Below are 15204 nucleotides of genomic sequence, written 5' to 3' on the forward strand. Positions count from 1 at the left end.
ACTAGGTCACAATGTAAACCAATAATTCAAGTTCCCCAAATTACATTCATGAGCTAGATTCTTCATCACTAAACATAACCTAGAAAATAATAGACAATCACTTGTGAATACGGGTTACCTCAACTTGTGTAAGATGCATGGTAACAATACTTGTTTCTCTTTTTCTCCAACTCTTTTTTTTTCTTTCTTTTCAATCTTTTTCAGTTTTCTCTCTTTAAAAAAGCCATACAATCATGTTCCCTTCTTTTCTTCTGCTGCTTCTTTTTTCTTCTCTTTCACTTTCTTTCTTGTTCAGCAAAACAAAAGACTTCTTATTCCCAAGCTTCAGATCTCCATAGCCAACCAACGTCTTCTGGTTCGACCTCCACGCTATTCCCAAACTCCTCAAAACGTCCTCATCTTCTGCTGGAGTTTGCTCTCCTTTTATAGATTAATTTAACTCAGAGTTTGAATCAAACTCAGAGTTCCTATCTGACTTAAACAAGGGGTGTTTTAACGTACAAATCGGACTAACTTCGAGATCTCCAATGAACAATCCCACCGTTGGATTTGAAGATCAAGAAGTCGTGAAGCTCTCCTCCAAAAATCGGCTCAATCGGACACTGGATGACCATCCGATGAAGAGGTTGATCAAAACTGGACTCAGAGTTTGAATCAAACTCAGAGTTCCTATCTGACTTAAACAAGGAGTGTTTTGACGTACCAATCGGACTAATTTAGAGATCTCCAATGAACAATCCCACCGTTGGATTTGAAGATCAAGAAGTCTTGAAGCTCTCCTCCAAAAATCGGCTCAATCGGACACTGGATGACCATCCGATGAAGAGGTTGATCAAAACTGGACAGAGACCCTCAAAAACGGGATTCTTGAGTTTTCTTTATTTGAATTGGATTATTTCCCTCGGAACCTTTTTGTGTGTTGCTGTACCATATCAAACCCACTTAAGTTGCCAACAATGACAACACCTTCATTTTAGGCCAATGGAACAACAAATACCAAAACAATTTGCTTAAAAAATAAAAGAAAATAAGCAGAATATAGACTCATGTTATAAAATGGAGAAGATATATTCAAGGAAATGACAAGGCAACACCCTTTTTTTTTTTTTTTTTTTGGTAGAACAAGGCAACACCTCAATGCAGAGAAAATTAATCAGTATTTGTGGCAATGAAAGAGGATGGTAAATGAAAAAAAAGAGAGGATGGTAAATGAAAAACATACTTTGTACGGTTGGATTACCCATAAGAAGGGATTAAATGCAGACGAATTCGTTGATAAAAAAACATATCGTAGGATTAGTTTAGAATTCCTGATCTGGTTTACATAATGGTTTTTCGATCAAGTTCCCACAGACAGTGCCAATTGTTGCTGCAAAAATCTGTTCGAAAAGCAAGCGAACAACCCTGCAAAAAACGTGCTCGACAGGGTTGGTCAAGGAATGTCTCCGACGATCGAGTTAGTGGAAGCTAGTAGCTTTAGGGGAAGAAAATAGCTCGTAGAGCTCTCAATGCTCGAGAGAGTAATCCTAGAGTGCATACCTGATAATGATGAATGTGTGGTTATTTATAGATCTTAGGAGAGGTTACCTTAACTGTGCAGCAATGGAGTTTGAATGGAACTCTGTAATTGTTGCAAACTTCCTGGGGAGAGGAATCTTATCCGCCAAGAGAGTATTACTTGGATTGTAGTTGTGGAGTCCGATCTGGATTCTAAGAGCAATTTGAACGACCCGACTTTATTAGAATCCTTATCCTTATCTTTAAGGAGGTTGTATACGATTCAAATTGTACATGTTGCTTAGTGCCTTAGTTTCATAAAGGTTTGATCAGTTCAATTCTTCTTTGGTTGACCTAGGTAAGTCCATTATAAATCGTCCATAACATGTAACGTCCATTTTCGTCTTCATTATTAGAATTTAAAAAGCCAAAATATAAAATACCCTCATTTAGAAAAACCATAAGAAATATCGATTTTGTCGTTGTATTCTTCTCATTTTGGATTTCAAATACTCAAATCCTGATGAAATGAGTAAATAGTAACAAACCTCAAGGTTGTTTTGAGATTTTTGAAAAATACAAAAGATGTCACACCATCAGTTAACTACCAGAGCTTAACAGTAGCAGGTAGGGGTGTCAATCCTAGACTAGAACTAGAAAAACCGAGCGGATTTGGTAAAAACCGACCAACAAGCACCGAACGACTAGTAAACAAGCCAGTTTAGAAACCGGACCAATTATAAACAGATCAGTCCCAGTTTTTCTATGCAATGTTTCAGCCTGACCGATTGGGCCAATTAGATTAACGATCAAACTAAATGAAAAAGGGACAATTATTGTTGCTCCCTATACTATAGCTTAATTACTACTTTATCGCCTATACTTTTTGAATTACTAATCTAACTTAAACTTTGCTGGTTATTATTGATGCCTACTACCATTAAGCTCTTTGGTTTATTCAAAAACCCCAAAATAACCTTAATTTTTTTTATTACTTATTTACGTTTTATATTAAATAACATTACTAGCCTTGATAATTAAGGAAAAAGATTAACCCTAAAACCTAAAGTGCTAAACAACCTTCTTCTCTTATCAAAATAAAATAAAATAAAATAAAAGATAAAAAGGGGGGGGGAATTGTTTTCTTCTCTTACCCCGCTACAACACCCCCACAACCCGGCAAAAAAATAAAGGGTAATTTTCATCTGGACACCCTGAGGTTTGGTCCAGGTCACTTTTAGTCCAGTTTTATTTTCTTTTGCATATGGCTCCCCTGTGGTTCTAAGAAATTATTAAATAAGGACAAACTTAACAGAATCAGTTAGTTTAATAATTTTTGTGACAAAAATACCTTTTTTTCAATTTATTTGTTTTAACCTTTTTAATAAGTTTCTTTCTTTACCAAAAAAAAAAAACTTTAGCAAATAACTCTCTGCCGGTTGAAGCTTCGAAGCCCCATCCTTTGCAACGTCTCAAAACGAAGACGAAAGGCTGCTCCATTTAGCTCTTTATTTTTCGGTATTGAGGTCTTGAATTTCAATCCTTAGAGATTTTGAATCTCCTCATAAATCCTTTGTTCCATTTTGAAGTTGGATTTGGGAGCAATGGCGGCAGCAAGTGTTCCGATCACCGTGAAAGAGAATCTGTATTGAGAGATGGTTGAAGAATCTGTTTAAAGAATTCGGTCTTGAAAACCAATTTACATCGTTGGTTGGTCTGTCATGGCGTTCCAATCTCTCACCAGGACACTCTTCGAGTCCATGCCGTTCCCGGCCTTCTCTGCGCCGCATCTCCTCCCTGATAAAAATGGCAGTCTCAATCGAGAAAAAGAAGTTCACGCTTCAGAAATCCGAAGAAATATTTAATGCTGCCAAGGTACCAAAAGCCCTTCTTTTATATTCTTCGTTTTCTTTTGGGTTTTCCTGCTAATTAGGTTTGCATTTCGAGTTTTACTGTTCATTTCTTGTTTTCCGAATGGCGTTGTTAGAGAACTAAGATGAACTAGGATGATCTTGTTCATCCAGAAATTTGGTGCGATCATCAGAATGATAAGTAAAAGTAGATTTTGTTATTATTATTTTTCTAATTTCCAAAATCAGCTTTGACCATATCTCAATTCATTTCATGTCTTCAATGGAAATCCCTTCATATCATAGGCACTTGCTTTGTTGAGGGTGGTTTTTCGGGTGTGGGGTGGAGGGTGTTGAATATTTTATTTCATCTGGTTTTGGATCTCCCTGCATTCTGCTGGGAGATTTGAAGTTTTGATTTATGAACTAGTTCCTGTAGCGAGACGATCAGATAAAAGAAACTGTTAAAGATATACTGTTTTGCAACATTTTTTTTTTAACGTCCCTTGGAAATTCTGTGAGAGAAAGAAATTTATTAAAAAGAAAAAAATTAAAACAAATAAAAAAAAAAAAAAAAAAAAAAAATAAAAAAAAAAAAATAAAAAAAATAAAAATTATAAAATTCATATTCTCCTTTTCCTTTTCTTTTCTTTACTCCCCGCCGCCGCCACCCAAAAACAAAAGCACCACCCAACAAAGACGCACCCACACCCCCTCCGGGGGGGCCGGAGAAAAAAACCCAAAAAAAAAAAAAAAAGCCCGTTTTTTTGTTGCGTATAGAACTTCTTCGAGAGCCGGATATTGAGATGACCACCTTAAGAGCTCTCCAACCAAGTTGGAATAACTGAGATGCCTGCACACACAAAGAAAGCAAGAACGGTCCGGCCTAGTTTTGGCCGGGGAACCGCCTCCGACGCTCAAATCAGCCTAAGTAACAATAAAGGTTCTTGAGAGAATTCTCAAGAACGTAATGAGTAAGTACTCAGATGAAAGTTCTCGTTACCTTTCTCCATGTTGGAGGTAGGTTTATATAGAAGTTACCTGGAGGCGGCGATTCCTTAGATTCCGGATCGATAGTTGAGGAGTGAGTGTAGTGGAATAACGGCTCCTTCTTTGTCGCACCTGATATCGCCGTTATGATGACTCACCTCCCCAATTCTCGGAATAGATATGCTGAGTGTTTATGAGTAACTAACTCTTCTTGACTTAGTCAAGAGAGTCTTCTGAGAAATGCTAGAGTTGGATATTTTTCCCAAGTGTGGCACTTCTCCAACGAAGAAATGAATCTGCCAAGATAGAGGTGTCTCTCCCGAATGAGGCCCTTGGGACCTTCTTTAGGGAAGAAGTGAGCCATCTCATATGGGAGGTGTTTCTCCCGAATGAGGCCCTCGGGACCTTCTTCAAGGAAGAAACCAGATGACAAAAAGAGAGGTGTATTTGTCCCGAGTGAGGTACTCGGGACCCTTTATGAGGGAAGAGAATCATCAACCCGAGGGGGTGCATCTCTCCCGAGGGGGTGCCTCTCCCCGAGGGGGCCTCTCTCCCGAGGGGGGTGCCTCTCTCCCGAGGGGGGTGCCTCTCTCCCGAGGGGGGGGGTCTCTCTCCCGAGGGGAGAGGATCGGGACCATATTTCCCCACAACAGAGCCCCCCATTCCGTGCGATTGACTTCTCGAACGTATGGAATGTTACTCCCAGGCTTCTTAGAAAATTTTCTTTCTTCTTGGAGAAACTTTTAAGACGTCGTCTTGAATGAGAGCCATTATTTCTCCAAGGCCTTCGCAATTCCCAACCGTCGTACTAATTCACATTTATTGCTGCTCCTGATATGCGAATGGTCGTGTTATCTCGGCCGTTGATCTATTCGATCAAGGGCCGTTTGATTGAGATCTTGAGTCCCTTAATCTTGACCGTTGTGTCTGTTCATTGCTAGTCGTTGGATTGCGACCTTTCATGTGCCAGATCTCAACCGTCGCTTTGCTTGATTCACAGCCGTTGGATGTGTCTCTTCATCTTCCTACTCCTCACTATAAATAGAGGTTCAATCCTCATTTTCAATTTTTGCTTGCAAACTCCCTCTGAAGTCCCCCCGATCGCGTTGCTTGCTTTCTCCAACTCGCTATTCCAATCTTCAAACCCAAACCAAGTTTCTCTAACTTTTCTTCATTTCTTTCCTTTGTCATTTCCTTATTATGGATAATTTAAGAAAAGGCAAGGAAATAGCCCGAGCTTCCTCCCGACTGGAGGTCCCGACTGCCACGATCTCCAGTCCCGAGACGTCTTCCCGAACCCAATCCATGCATTATTCTAGTGAAGATGCTTTCTCTGGCTCTTCCGACTCTCGTATTGTGAGAGCGACTGCTGACTTAGCTAGGGACGACCCTCTTGACCAAGAACCTCTTTGCTCCGACTTAGGAACGGACTTAGTCAACCTTGGTCTTTCTATGGATTCTTCGGATGAACGGGAAGTTGATAGTGTTAATCAATCTCCTAGTAAATTCCGAGTGAGTCAGAGACATTATTCGCCTCGCCCACCCCTTTCTCGTCCCCAAGATTGCCACAATCGCTGGCCTCGTTTTATTTTCTCCGAATTGCTCTCCGAAGAAGCAATTCTCGAAGAAAGGAACAAACCCAAGACGCCCTCTCACATTGACTATAACCTCAAGTCTTCGGGTCCCGAGTTCTATCCCGGAGATCTCAGCCCCAAATATCTCCAGCGTCTAAGGGATTTCTGCGAAATTCCAAAAGACTATCTCTTTCAGCTCCCGTCTTCTTCTAGTCGGGTTGGAGAGCCCCCGAACGGGGCCTTCTCCCTTTACTACGATGCCTTCTTAGGAGGTCTTCGCTTTCCCGTTCAGAAAATTTTTGAAGATCTTCTCGTCCATTACGGAATTTCTCCCTCCAACCTTATTCCGAATAGTTGGAGAAGTGTTTCTTGCTTTGTTGGTTTTTGTCATAATGTGGGAGTCGAACCAACATTCCCCCTTCTTCATCGTTTCTTCGAAGTTAAGAGTCAATCAAAAGGGGGTTGGCTCTCTCTTCTTCGTCGGGCAACCGACGCTGTGGAATGGTCAGGCAACATCATTTTGCCGAAGTCTATGCCTACCTCCACCAAAGGGTGGAGACATCACTTTTTCTTTTGTCAGCCCCAGTTCCCGCCGCCATTCCCAACTTCTTTTGTGAAGAAATCCAACTCGATCTTAAAAGACTCAACAATCCTATTGAGTTATCCGCTGCCGAAGAAGCAGCTTTAGAAAAGATCATCCAAGTCGGCGGAGATTCAGCCGCAATTCACGGATATTTACCTGAGTATCCGGCTGCTCTTCAGTTGTGGGGCTTTTCTCCGGGTGAGCCCCTTCTTCATTGACATTCTTCAATTTTGTATATTTTTCTTATCTTTGCACTTTCTGACTTTCTTCGTTTGTTGTCGCAGTGTCTAGCAAATTGGATATCGACGCTCTTCGGGCATTGACAACCGGGAATGTCAAAGAGGCTTTCGCCCGAAAGCCAGCGAAGAAAGGTGGTGCTTCGGACACAGGTCCCGTTGTCCAAGCTCTCGGCGCTCCGGGGTCGTCCAAGCCTTCGGGCAAGAAGGCCGCAAGGAAGAGCGTCTCCTTGGGAGGGGGGCCTCCTGAGATAGGTATTCCCCGTGCCTCTCCCTCAAGCCGCTCGGGAAGGCCCTTGAAGAGGGCTCGGGAGAGCGAGAAGGCCGCTGAGAGGAGGACTCTCCAAAGTCCCCCGTCTTCGTTCCCGGCTGGGATCTGACTTCTTCGGACACCGTGCTGGGGGACTCCAACACTGCCAGATCTTGGCTTCTTGAGGGGATGATCCCTTCGGACCGAAAGTATCTGAAGGATCTTTCGGATGACAAATTTTATGCCAACGCCTACAGGTAATTCTCCATCCTTAGTCCCTCATAGTTCTCCAAGTGATTTCTTTAACGTGGTATTCCGTATTTTCTCTGGTTCTTCTCTGGAGGGGCGCATTACATGGGCGAGTGCCTCATTCGTTCCGAGCACTTGAGAGATCAGCTTCGAGAGCTGAAGGAAGATCGAGAACGCACCGCCGCAGACCTTTCTCGAGTCTATTAAGACCGTCGGGTCATTGAAGAAACGTGACGAAGAAAGGGGCTTGAAGCTGAAGGAGATATCTCAAAGCAAGGCGGCTCTCCAGGGGGAACTCTCCGAGGCCAAGGAAAATTTGGAAGAGGCCCTTCAAGAAATGGAGAAGTTAAGGCGTGAGAAAGCTAAGATGGAGTCCATTGCCAGGCAACTTCCCGTCAGTGCCGATGAGGTGCCCGAGGTGGTCCAGAAAGAGATCATCACTTCTTACCTCGGCACTTCTCGGTTCAAGAATCTCCAGGTGGCTCTCTCTCGCTTCTACCTACCGCCTCGGGCTTAATGATGCTTTCACCGCTGTTCTCCGACGGGTCGATATTCCTAACCCGAAGGAATTAGGCGGAATGCTAGACGGTAGAGTTTATGAGACTCTTCAAAGAGCCGTACCCGAAGGGGTTAACTGCCAAGAACCCTTCAGCCCTCCCGACCCTTTTCTCTATGTTGATGAAGATCAAGCGGGGGGCTCTGGAGAGAGTCTTGAGAAGGAAGCTCCCGGTGGCGACGGGCTTGGTGAAGACAATCCTCCCGAGCGTGAGAATTCTCCTGAGAAGTGAAAGACTTCAACCTTTTCTTCCTTCCGTTTTCTGAGAAACGTTTGGAATTTTTATAAACAATGTTTGAATTTTGCGCAACTTTGCGCTTTCTCTGTAATATTGGTCCCTTTGGCCAAATGTTTTGAATAGTTGCGCAACTTGTTGTTTTCTTCAAACCGATGCATTAAGCTTCTCTGTTGGATTGGTCTCGTGTGTCTTCATGGTCCCGAATATGGTCCCGAATGAAGGACTTGGGGAGAAATGTATCTCATGGATAAAATTCCATCTCATGAGAGTCTCACTTGGATTTTCATGAGAGGTGGGGGAAACTCCCGAGTGGCTACCCGAGTGAGGTCCCGAGTGTAACGCCTTCGAACTCTCTTAGGTTCTTCTTTGATTTGAAGAGCGCCCGGGTTCTTAAGCTTGTTAAGAACTCTCCCCGGCTCTTCTTAAGAACGCTCTTGGGTTCTTGAACTTGTCAAGAACTCTCTTGGGTTCTTCGTTGATTTGAAGAGCGCTCTTGGGTTCTTAAGCTTGTTAAGAACTCTCCTGGGCTCTTCTTAAAAGGTGGGGAAATTCTCCCAAATGGCTACCCGAGTGAGGTCCCGAGTGTAACGCCTTCGAACTCTCTTAGGTTCTTCTTTGATTTGAAGAGCGCTCCTGGGTTCTTAAGCTTGTTAAGAACTCTCCTGGGCTCTTCTTAAGAACGCTCTTGGGTTCTTGAACTTGTCAAGAACTCTCTTGGGTGCTTCGTTGATTTGAAGAGCGCTCTTGGGTTCTTAAGCTTGTTAAGAACTCTCCTGGGCTCTTCTTAAGAACGCTCTTGGGTTCTTGAACTTGTCAAGAACTCTCTTGGGTGCTTCGTTGATTTGAAGAGCGCTCTTGGGTTCTTAAGCTTGTTAAGAACTCTCCGGGCTCTTCTTAAGAACGCTCTTGGGTTCTTGAACTTGTCAAGAACTCTCTTGGGTTCTTCGTTGATTTGAAGAGCGCTCTTGGGTTCTTAAGCTTGTTAAGAACTCTCCCGGGCTCTTCTTAAGAACGCTCTTGGGTTCTTGAACTTGTCAAGAACTCTCTTGGGTTCTTCGTTGATTTGAAGAGCGCTCTTGGGTTCTTAAGCTTGTTAAGAACTCTCCTGGGCTCTTCTTAAGAACGCTCTTGGGTTCTTGAACTTGTCAAGAACTCTCTTGGGTGCTTCGTTGATTTGAAGAGCGCTCTTGGGTTCTTAAGCTTGTTAAGAACTCTCCGGGCTCTTCTTAAGAACGCTCTTGGGTTCTTGAACTTGTCAAGAACTCTCTTGGGTTCTTTTGAAGAGCGCTCTTGGGTTCTTCTACTTGTCAAGAACTCTCTTGGGTTCTTCGTTGATTTGAAGAGCGCTCTTGGGTTCTTAAGCTTGTTAAGAACTCTCCGGGCTCTTCTTAAGAACGCTCTTGGGTTCTTGAACTTGTCAAGAACTCTCTTGGGTTCTTCGTTGATTTGAAGAGCGCTCTTGGGTTCTTAAGCTTGTTAAGAACTCTCCGGGCTCTTCTTAAGAACGCTCTTGGGTTCTTGAACTTGTCAAGAACTCTCTTGGGTTCTTCGTTGATTTGAAGAGCGCTCTTGGGTTCTTAAGCTTGTTAAGAACTCTCCTGGGCTCTTCTTAAGAACGCTCTTGGGTTCTTGAACTTGTCAAGAACTCTCTTGGGTTCTTCGTTGATTTGAAGAGCGCTCTTGGGTTCTTAAGCTTGTTAAGAACTCTCCTGGGCTCTTCTTAAAAGGGGGGGAACTCCCCGGTGAGGTCCCGAGGTAACGCCATTGAATAATTCCATCTCATGGGTCTCACTTGGACTTCTGAGAGGGGGACCCCGGTGAGGTCCGTGTACGCCATTGAATAATCCCTCTCATGAGAGTCTCACTTGGGCTTTCTGAGAGGTGGGAAACTCCCGTGGCTACCCGGCGAGGTCCCGAGTGTAACGCCTTGAATAATTCCATCTCATGAGAGTCTCACTTGGGCTTTCATGAGAGGTGGGGAAAACTCCCGTGTGGCTACCCGAGTGAGGTCCCGAGTGTAACGCCATTGAATAATTCCATCTCATGAGAGTCTCACTTGGACTTTCATGAGAGGTGGGGAAAACTCCCGCGTGGCTACCCGAGCGAGGTCCCGAGTGTAACGCCATTGAATAATTCCATCTCATGAGAGTCTCACTTGGAATTTCATGAGAGGTGGGGAAAACTCCCGCGTGGCTACCCGAGTGAGGTCCCGAGTGTAACGCCATTGAATAATTCCATCTCATGAGAGTCTCACTTGGGCTTTCATGAGAGGTGGGGAAAACTCCCGTGTGGCTACCCGAGTGAGGTCCCGAGTGTAACGCCATTGAATAATTCCATCTCATGAGAGTCTCACTTGGACTTTCATGAGAGGTGGGGAAAACTCCCGCGTGGCTACCCGAGCGAGGTCCCGAGTGTAACGCCATTGAATAATTCCATCTCATGAGAGTCTCACTTGGACTTTCATGAGAGGTGGGGAAAACTCCCGCGTGGCTACCCGAGTGAGGTCCCGAGTGTAACGCCATTGAATAATTCCATCTCATGAGAGTCTCACTTGGACTTTCATGAGAGGTGGGGAAAACTCCCGTGTGGCTACCCGAGTGTAACGCCATTGAATAATTCCAAGAGATAGATGTCGGCAATGAAGATGTGGATTTATTGAAAATCAAATGGTCTTTCGACTTTACCTGCAAATGTTACATATTTGGATTAATTCTATTGATAGAATTTCCGAAGGTTCATGGAATTCCAAGTTCGATCAATTGTCTCGCCCGTGGCCAAGCTTTTTAGCTTGTAGGTTCCTGGTTTCGTCTCTTGTTCGACGAGATAAGGTCCTTCCCATGTGGGTGAGAGCTTGCCTTGGTTTCTTGGGTCTGAAGCCGCAACTTTGCGGAGCACTAAGTCACCCGTACGATGTCTTCTATTTTTTACCCGAGTATTGAAGTATCCAGCTACTCGGTTTTGATATCTTTGATTTCGGTATCCTGACATGCTCCGTATTTCGTCTATTAGATCAAGATTACTCTTCAAGCCTTCTTCGTTTGCTTCTTCATTGAAGTCAGTATATCTCTTTGATTCTGCCAATACTTCCACAGGGACAAGTGCTTCTGTGCCGTAGGCTAGCCGAAAAGGTGTTTCTCCCGTAGGAGTTCTAGCCGTGGTGCGATATGACCAAAGGACGCTTGGTAATTCTTCCACCCATTTGGTTCGACTTGTCTCCAAGCGCTTTTTTATTCCATCCAACAGCGTCCGATTGGTTATTTCAACTTGCCCATTGCTCTCGGATACGCCACGGATGATGTTCTATGCTCAATGTGATATCTTTCACAAAAATTCTTGAAGCCGGCTCCGATAAATTGCTTTCCATTGTCGGTCACAAGGATCTTTGGGATTCCAAATCTGTAAATGATTCTTTCTTGAAAGAACTTCTCCATTTGTTTCTCGGGAATGGATGAGAGAGGTTCGGCTTCCACCCACTTAGTGAAATAGTCGATTGCCACGACCAAATATTCTCTATTGTTGGCGGCCTTAGGGAGCTTTCCCACCAGATCCATTCCCCACATGGCGAAGGGAATCGGACTGGAGACAGATGTAAGAGGGACAGCCGGAGTCTTCGGAACAGATGCATGAAGTTGACATTGCTTGCATTTTCTGACATATTCCACGGCATCTTTCTGAATAGTCGGCCAATAAAGGCCTTGGCGTATTATTTTATGGGCCAAAGCTCGGCCTCCCATATGCGCTCCGCATATTCCTTCGTGTACTTCGGCTAAGGCATATTGAGCTTGAGAAGGGCCAACACACTTTAGAAGAGGTCGTGTGACCGATCTTTTGTAAAGTTGTTCTTCAATAATGGTGAACTTCGCCGCTTGATTTCTAAACCGCCTTAGCCTCCTTGACGTCTTCCGGAAGGATATCATTCTTCAAGTATGCTATAATTGGGCTCATCCAACTAAGCTCTTCTTCGATATCCATCGCCTCGGCCTCCCGAATACTAGGAATTTCTAACTGTTCAATATAAACGGCTGAGCCCAAGGTCGAATATTTGGATAAAGCCAACTTGGATAACTCGTCTGCTACTTCATTTTCCTTTCTCGGAATTTGCTTTATCTCAAGATGATCGAAATAATGGCGACAATCATCAATTTTGGCTAAGTAATTTGCCATTCTTGTTTCCTTTGCCTCGTACACGCCACGAACTTGATTCACGATCAATCTGCGAGTCGCTTCGGACTTCCAATTCTCGGACTCTTAGGGCTCGGGCAAGTCTTAGTCCCGCTAAGAGGGCTTCATACTCGGCCTCATTATTAGAGGCTTTAAAGTTGAATCTTAAAGCATAATGAATAGTGAACCCATCCGGGCTGATAAGCATTAGTCCCGCTCCACTCCCCGAAGAGTTGCTCGAGCCGTCAACATGTAAAGTCCATAACTCGGACCGGGTGAATTTTTTACTCCCGAACTAGGCATGCTATTCTCAAGAATGAAGTCGGCCAGAACTTGTCCCTTTATGGCTGGACGAGTTCTATACTCAATTTGATACTCGCTCAACTCAATAGCCCATGTGACCATTCTCCCGGCTAAGTCGGGTTTTTGTAGTATCTTCTTCAACGGGAAGTTGGTCAAGACTACAATTGGATGAGCTTGGAAGTATGGTCTGAGTTTCCGAGATGCGATTACAAGTGCTAAGGCTTGTTTATCCACATCCGGATATCGTGTCTCGGCATCTATTAAAACATGACTTATGAAATAGATAGGGTTTTGTGAAGTACCTTCTTCTTTTACTAATACCGCGCTTACTGCCGCTGGAGAAATGGCTAAGTATGTGAATAATTGTTCTCCCGTTGAAGGTCGAGCTAAGAGAGGTGGAGTCCCGAGCTTCTCCTTCAATTTCTCGAACGCTTGCTGACATTCATCGGTCCATAAGGTATCTTTTGCCTTCCCGAGCTCTTTAAGAGCTTTGAAGAAAGGCAAGCATTTCTCACCCGATCGTGAGATAAATCATTTTAAGGTCTGCTACTCTTCCGGTTAGACATTGGATGTCTCTAACCGTCCTTGGCGACTCCATCTCGAGCAAAGCTTTGATTTTTTCCGGGTTTGCCTCAATTCCTCTTCGGGATACCATAAACCCAAGGAATTTTCCGGAAGAAACTCCGAAAGCACATTTCTCCGGATTTAGCCTCATCTCGGTATGTTCTCAAAGTATCAAAAACTTCTTCAAGATCTTCCAAATGACTTCTTCGGACGATACTCTTTATGAGCATATCATCCACATATACTTCCATATTTCTTCCTATTTGGTCTTTGAAGACTTTGTTTACCATTCTCTGATAAGTGGCCCCGGCGTTCTTCAACCCGAATGGCATTACTTTATAAAAGTAACTTTCTCGATCCGTCATGAAGGCCGTATCCTTCTCGTCCTTGGGATTCATCATAATTTGATTATATCCCGAATAAGCATCCATGAAGCTCAATACTTCATGTCCTGCTGTAGCGTCGATCAAAAGGTCGATCCGAGGAAGTGGATAGCAATCCTTTGGGCATGCTTTATTCAAGTCCGTGTAATCTGTACACATTCTCCATTTGCCGTTGGCTTTCTTCACCATGACTACATTCGCCAACCAAGTTGGGCATTCTATGGGTTTTATAAAACCCGATTGCTCTAGTTTCTCCACTTCGGTCCTGATGGCAGCATGTTTCTCGAGCGAAAAATTCCTTCTTTTTTGGATCATTGGAATTGCATCGTCCCTTATCCATAAGCTATGTTCTGCAATTCTTCGATCTATTCCGGGCATGTCTTCGGCCGACCACGCGAATACATCTAGGTTGTTTTGGAGAAACTCGGTGAGTTCTTCCTTGAATTCCGTAGGTTGTTCGGACCCGATCATAGTCCCTCTTTCGGGAAGATCCGGATGAAGTTGAATTCGCTCAAGCTTTTCAACCGGTTCGGCTCTCTCGCATAGCTTCTTCATCCCGATCATCCCGAATTTCAATACTCATTGTATTGCCCGATCTCTCGGCTTTTTTGACTTTCTTAAGATAATTCACATAACATTGTCTGGAGAGTCGCTGATCCGAAGAGCACTCCCCGACTCCCGCTGTGGTTGGAAACTTCAACTTCATATGTGTTGGAGAAACCACCGCCCCTAAGGCGTTAAGAGTTGGCCTCCCGAGTAAAACGTTGTAAGCTGAAAGGTCCCGAACCACCATGAATGTTGCTTGGACGACTGCATCCCGAGGGGAGGTCCCGATCCTTAGATCCAATTGGATAGTCCCTTCGGATATGGCGGACGACCCGGCGAACCCATATAAATGAGTCCCGCATGGAGTCATCATCTCGTCCTCAAACTTCAATTTCTTAAATGCTTCATAAGATAGTAAGTCGGCGGAAGATCCCGTGTCCACAAGAACTCGGTGAACTTCTCGGTTTGCCAATTTCACTTTGATAACTATAGCATCGTCGTGAGGAGAAGTGACGCCCTTGAGATCTTCGTCGGTGAAGGTTATTGGATCTGGGCATAGGTCATTTCTTCGTTTTCTTGGCAATTGCATCGATCCAACGAATCGTGCCTTTTGCTTCGCCTTCTTAATGGATTCTTCCGTCGGATTTCCCAAAACGATGTAAATGGGGGAAAACTCCCGAGTGTCGGGTTTCTTCTCGGGATTCTTATCCGCCCTCTCGGGACTTTTGGATCCCGAGTCTTTTAGTTGATCTAGGTGGGGACTTCTCTCGATCTTGTCGCTTCTTCCCGAAGATATTTTTCAAGTTGCCCCGCCTCGGATGAGCTTCTCGATCTCGATCTTTAGATTTCTGCACTCATCCGTATGGTGACCGTAGTCTTTGTGGAAACGGCAATACTTTGTCATATTCCTATCTTCGAGTCGGGCTCTTATCTTGCCCGGCCACTTCAAATTGTCGTTATTTCCGATCCGTAATAGAATTTCCGACCTCTTAGTATTAAGAGGTGTAAAGTCTCCGTCTTTCTTTCCAAACTCCCTTTTTGTCATCTCTTGCCCGAGCATTTGAATTCCGACCTCTTTCTCCATTATTCTTCTTGTCCTTTACGCCTCTTGTGGACTCTTCTCGGGCTTCGATAACTTCTGCAACCGTTGCTTGTTTTTGGCATTTCTTGAGAAGTGCTCCATAAGTCCTCGGCTTGTCTTGGAGTAATACCTCGAGCAAACGT

This window comes from Hakea prostrata, chromosome 1 (assembly GCF_041222555.1).
Source record: "Hakea prostrata isolate BN-2017 chromosome 1, UWA_Hpros_2, whole genome shotgun sequence".
NCBI lineage: Eukaryota > Viridiplantae > Streptophyta > Magnoliopsida > Proteales > Proteaceae > Hakea > Hakea prostrata.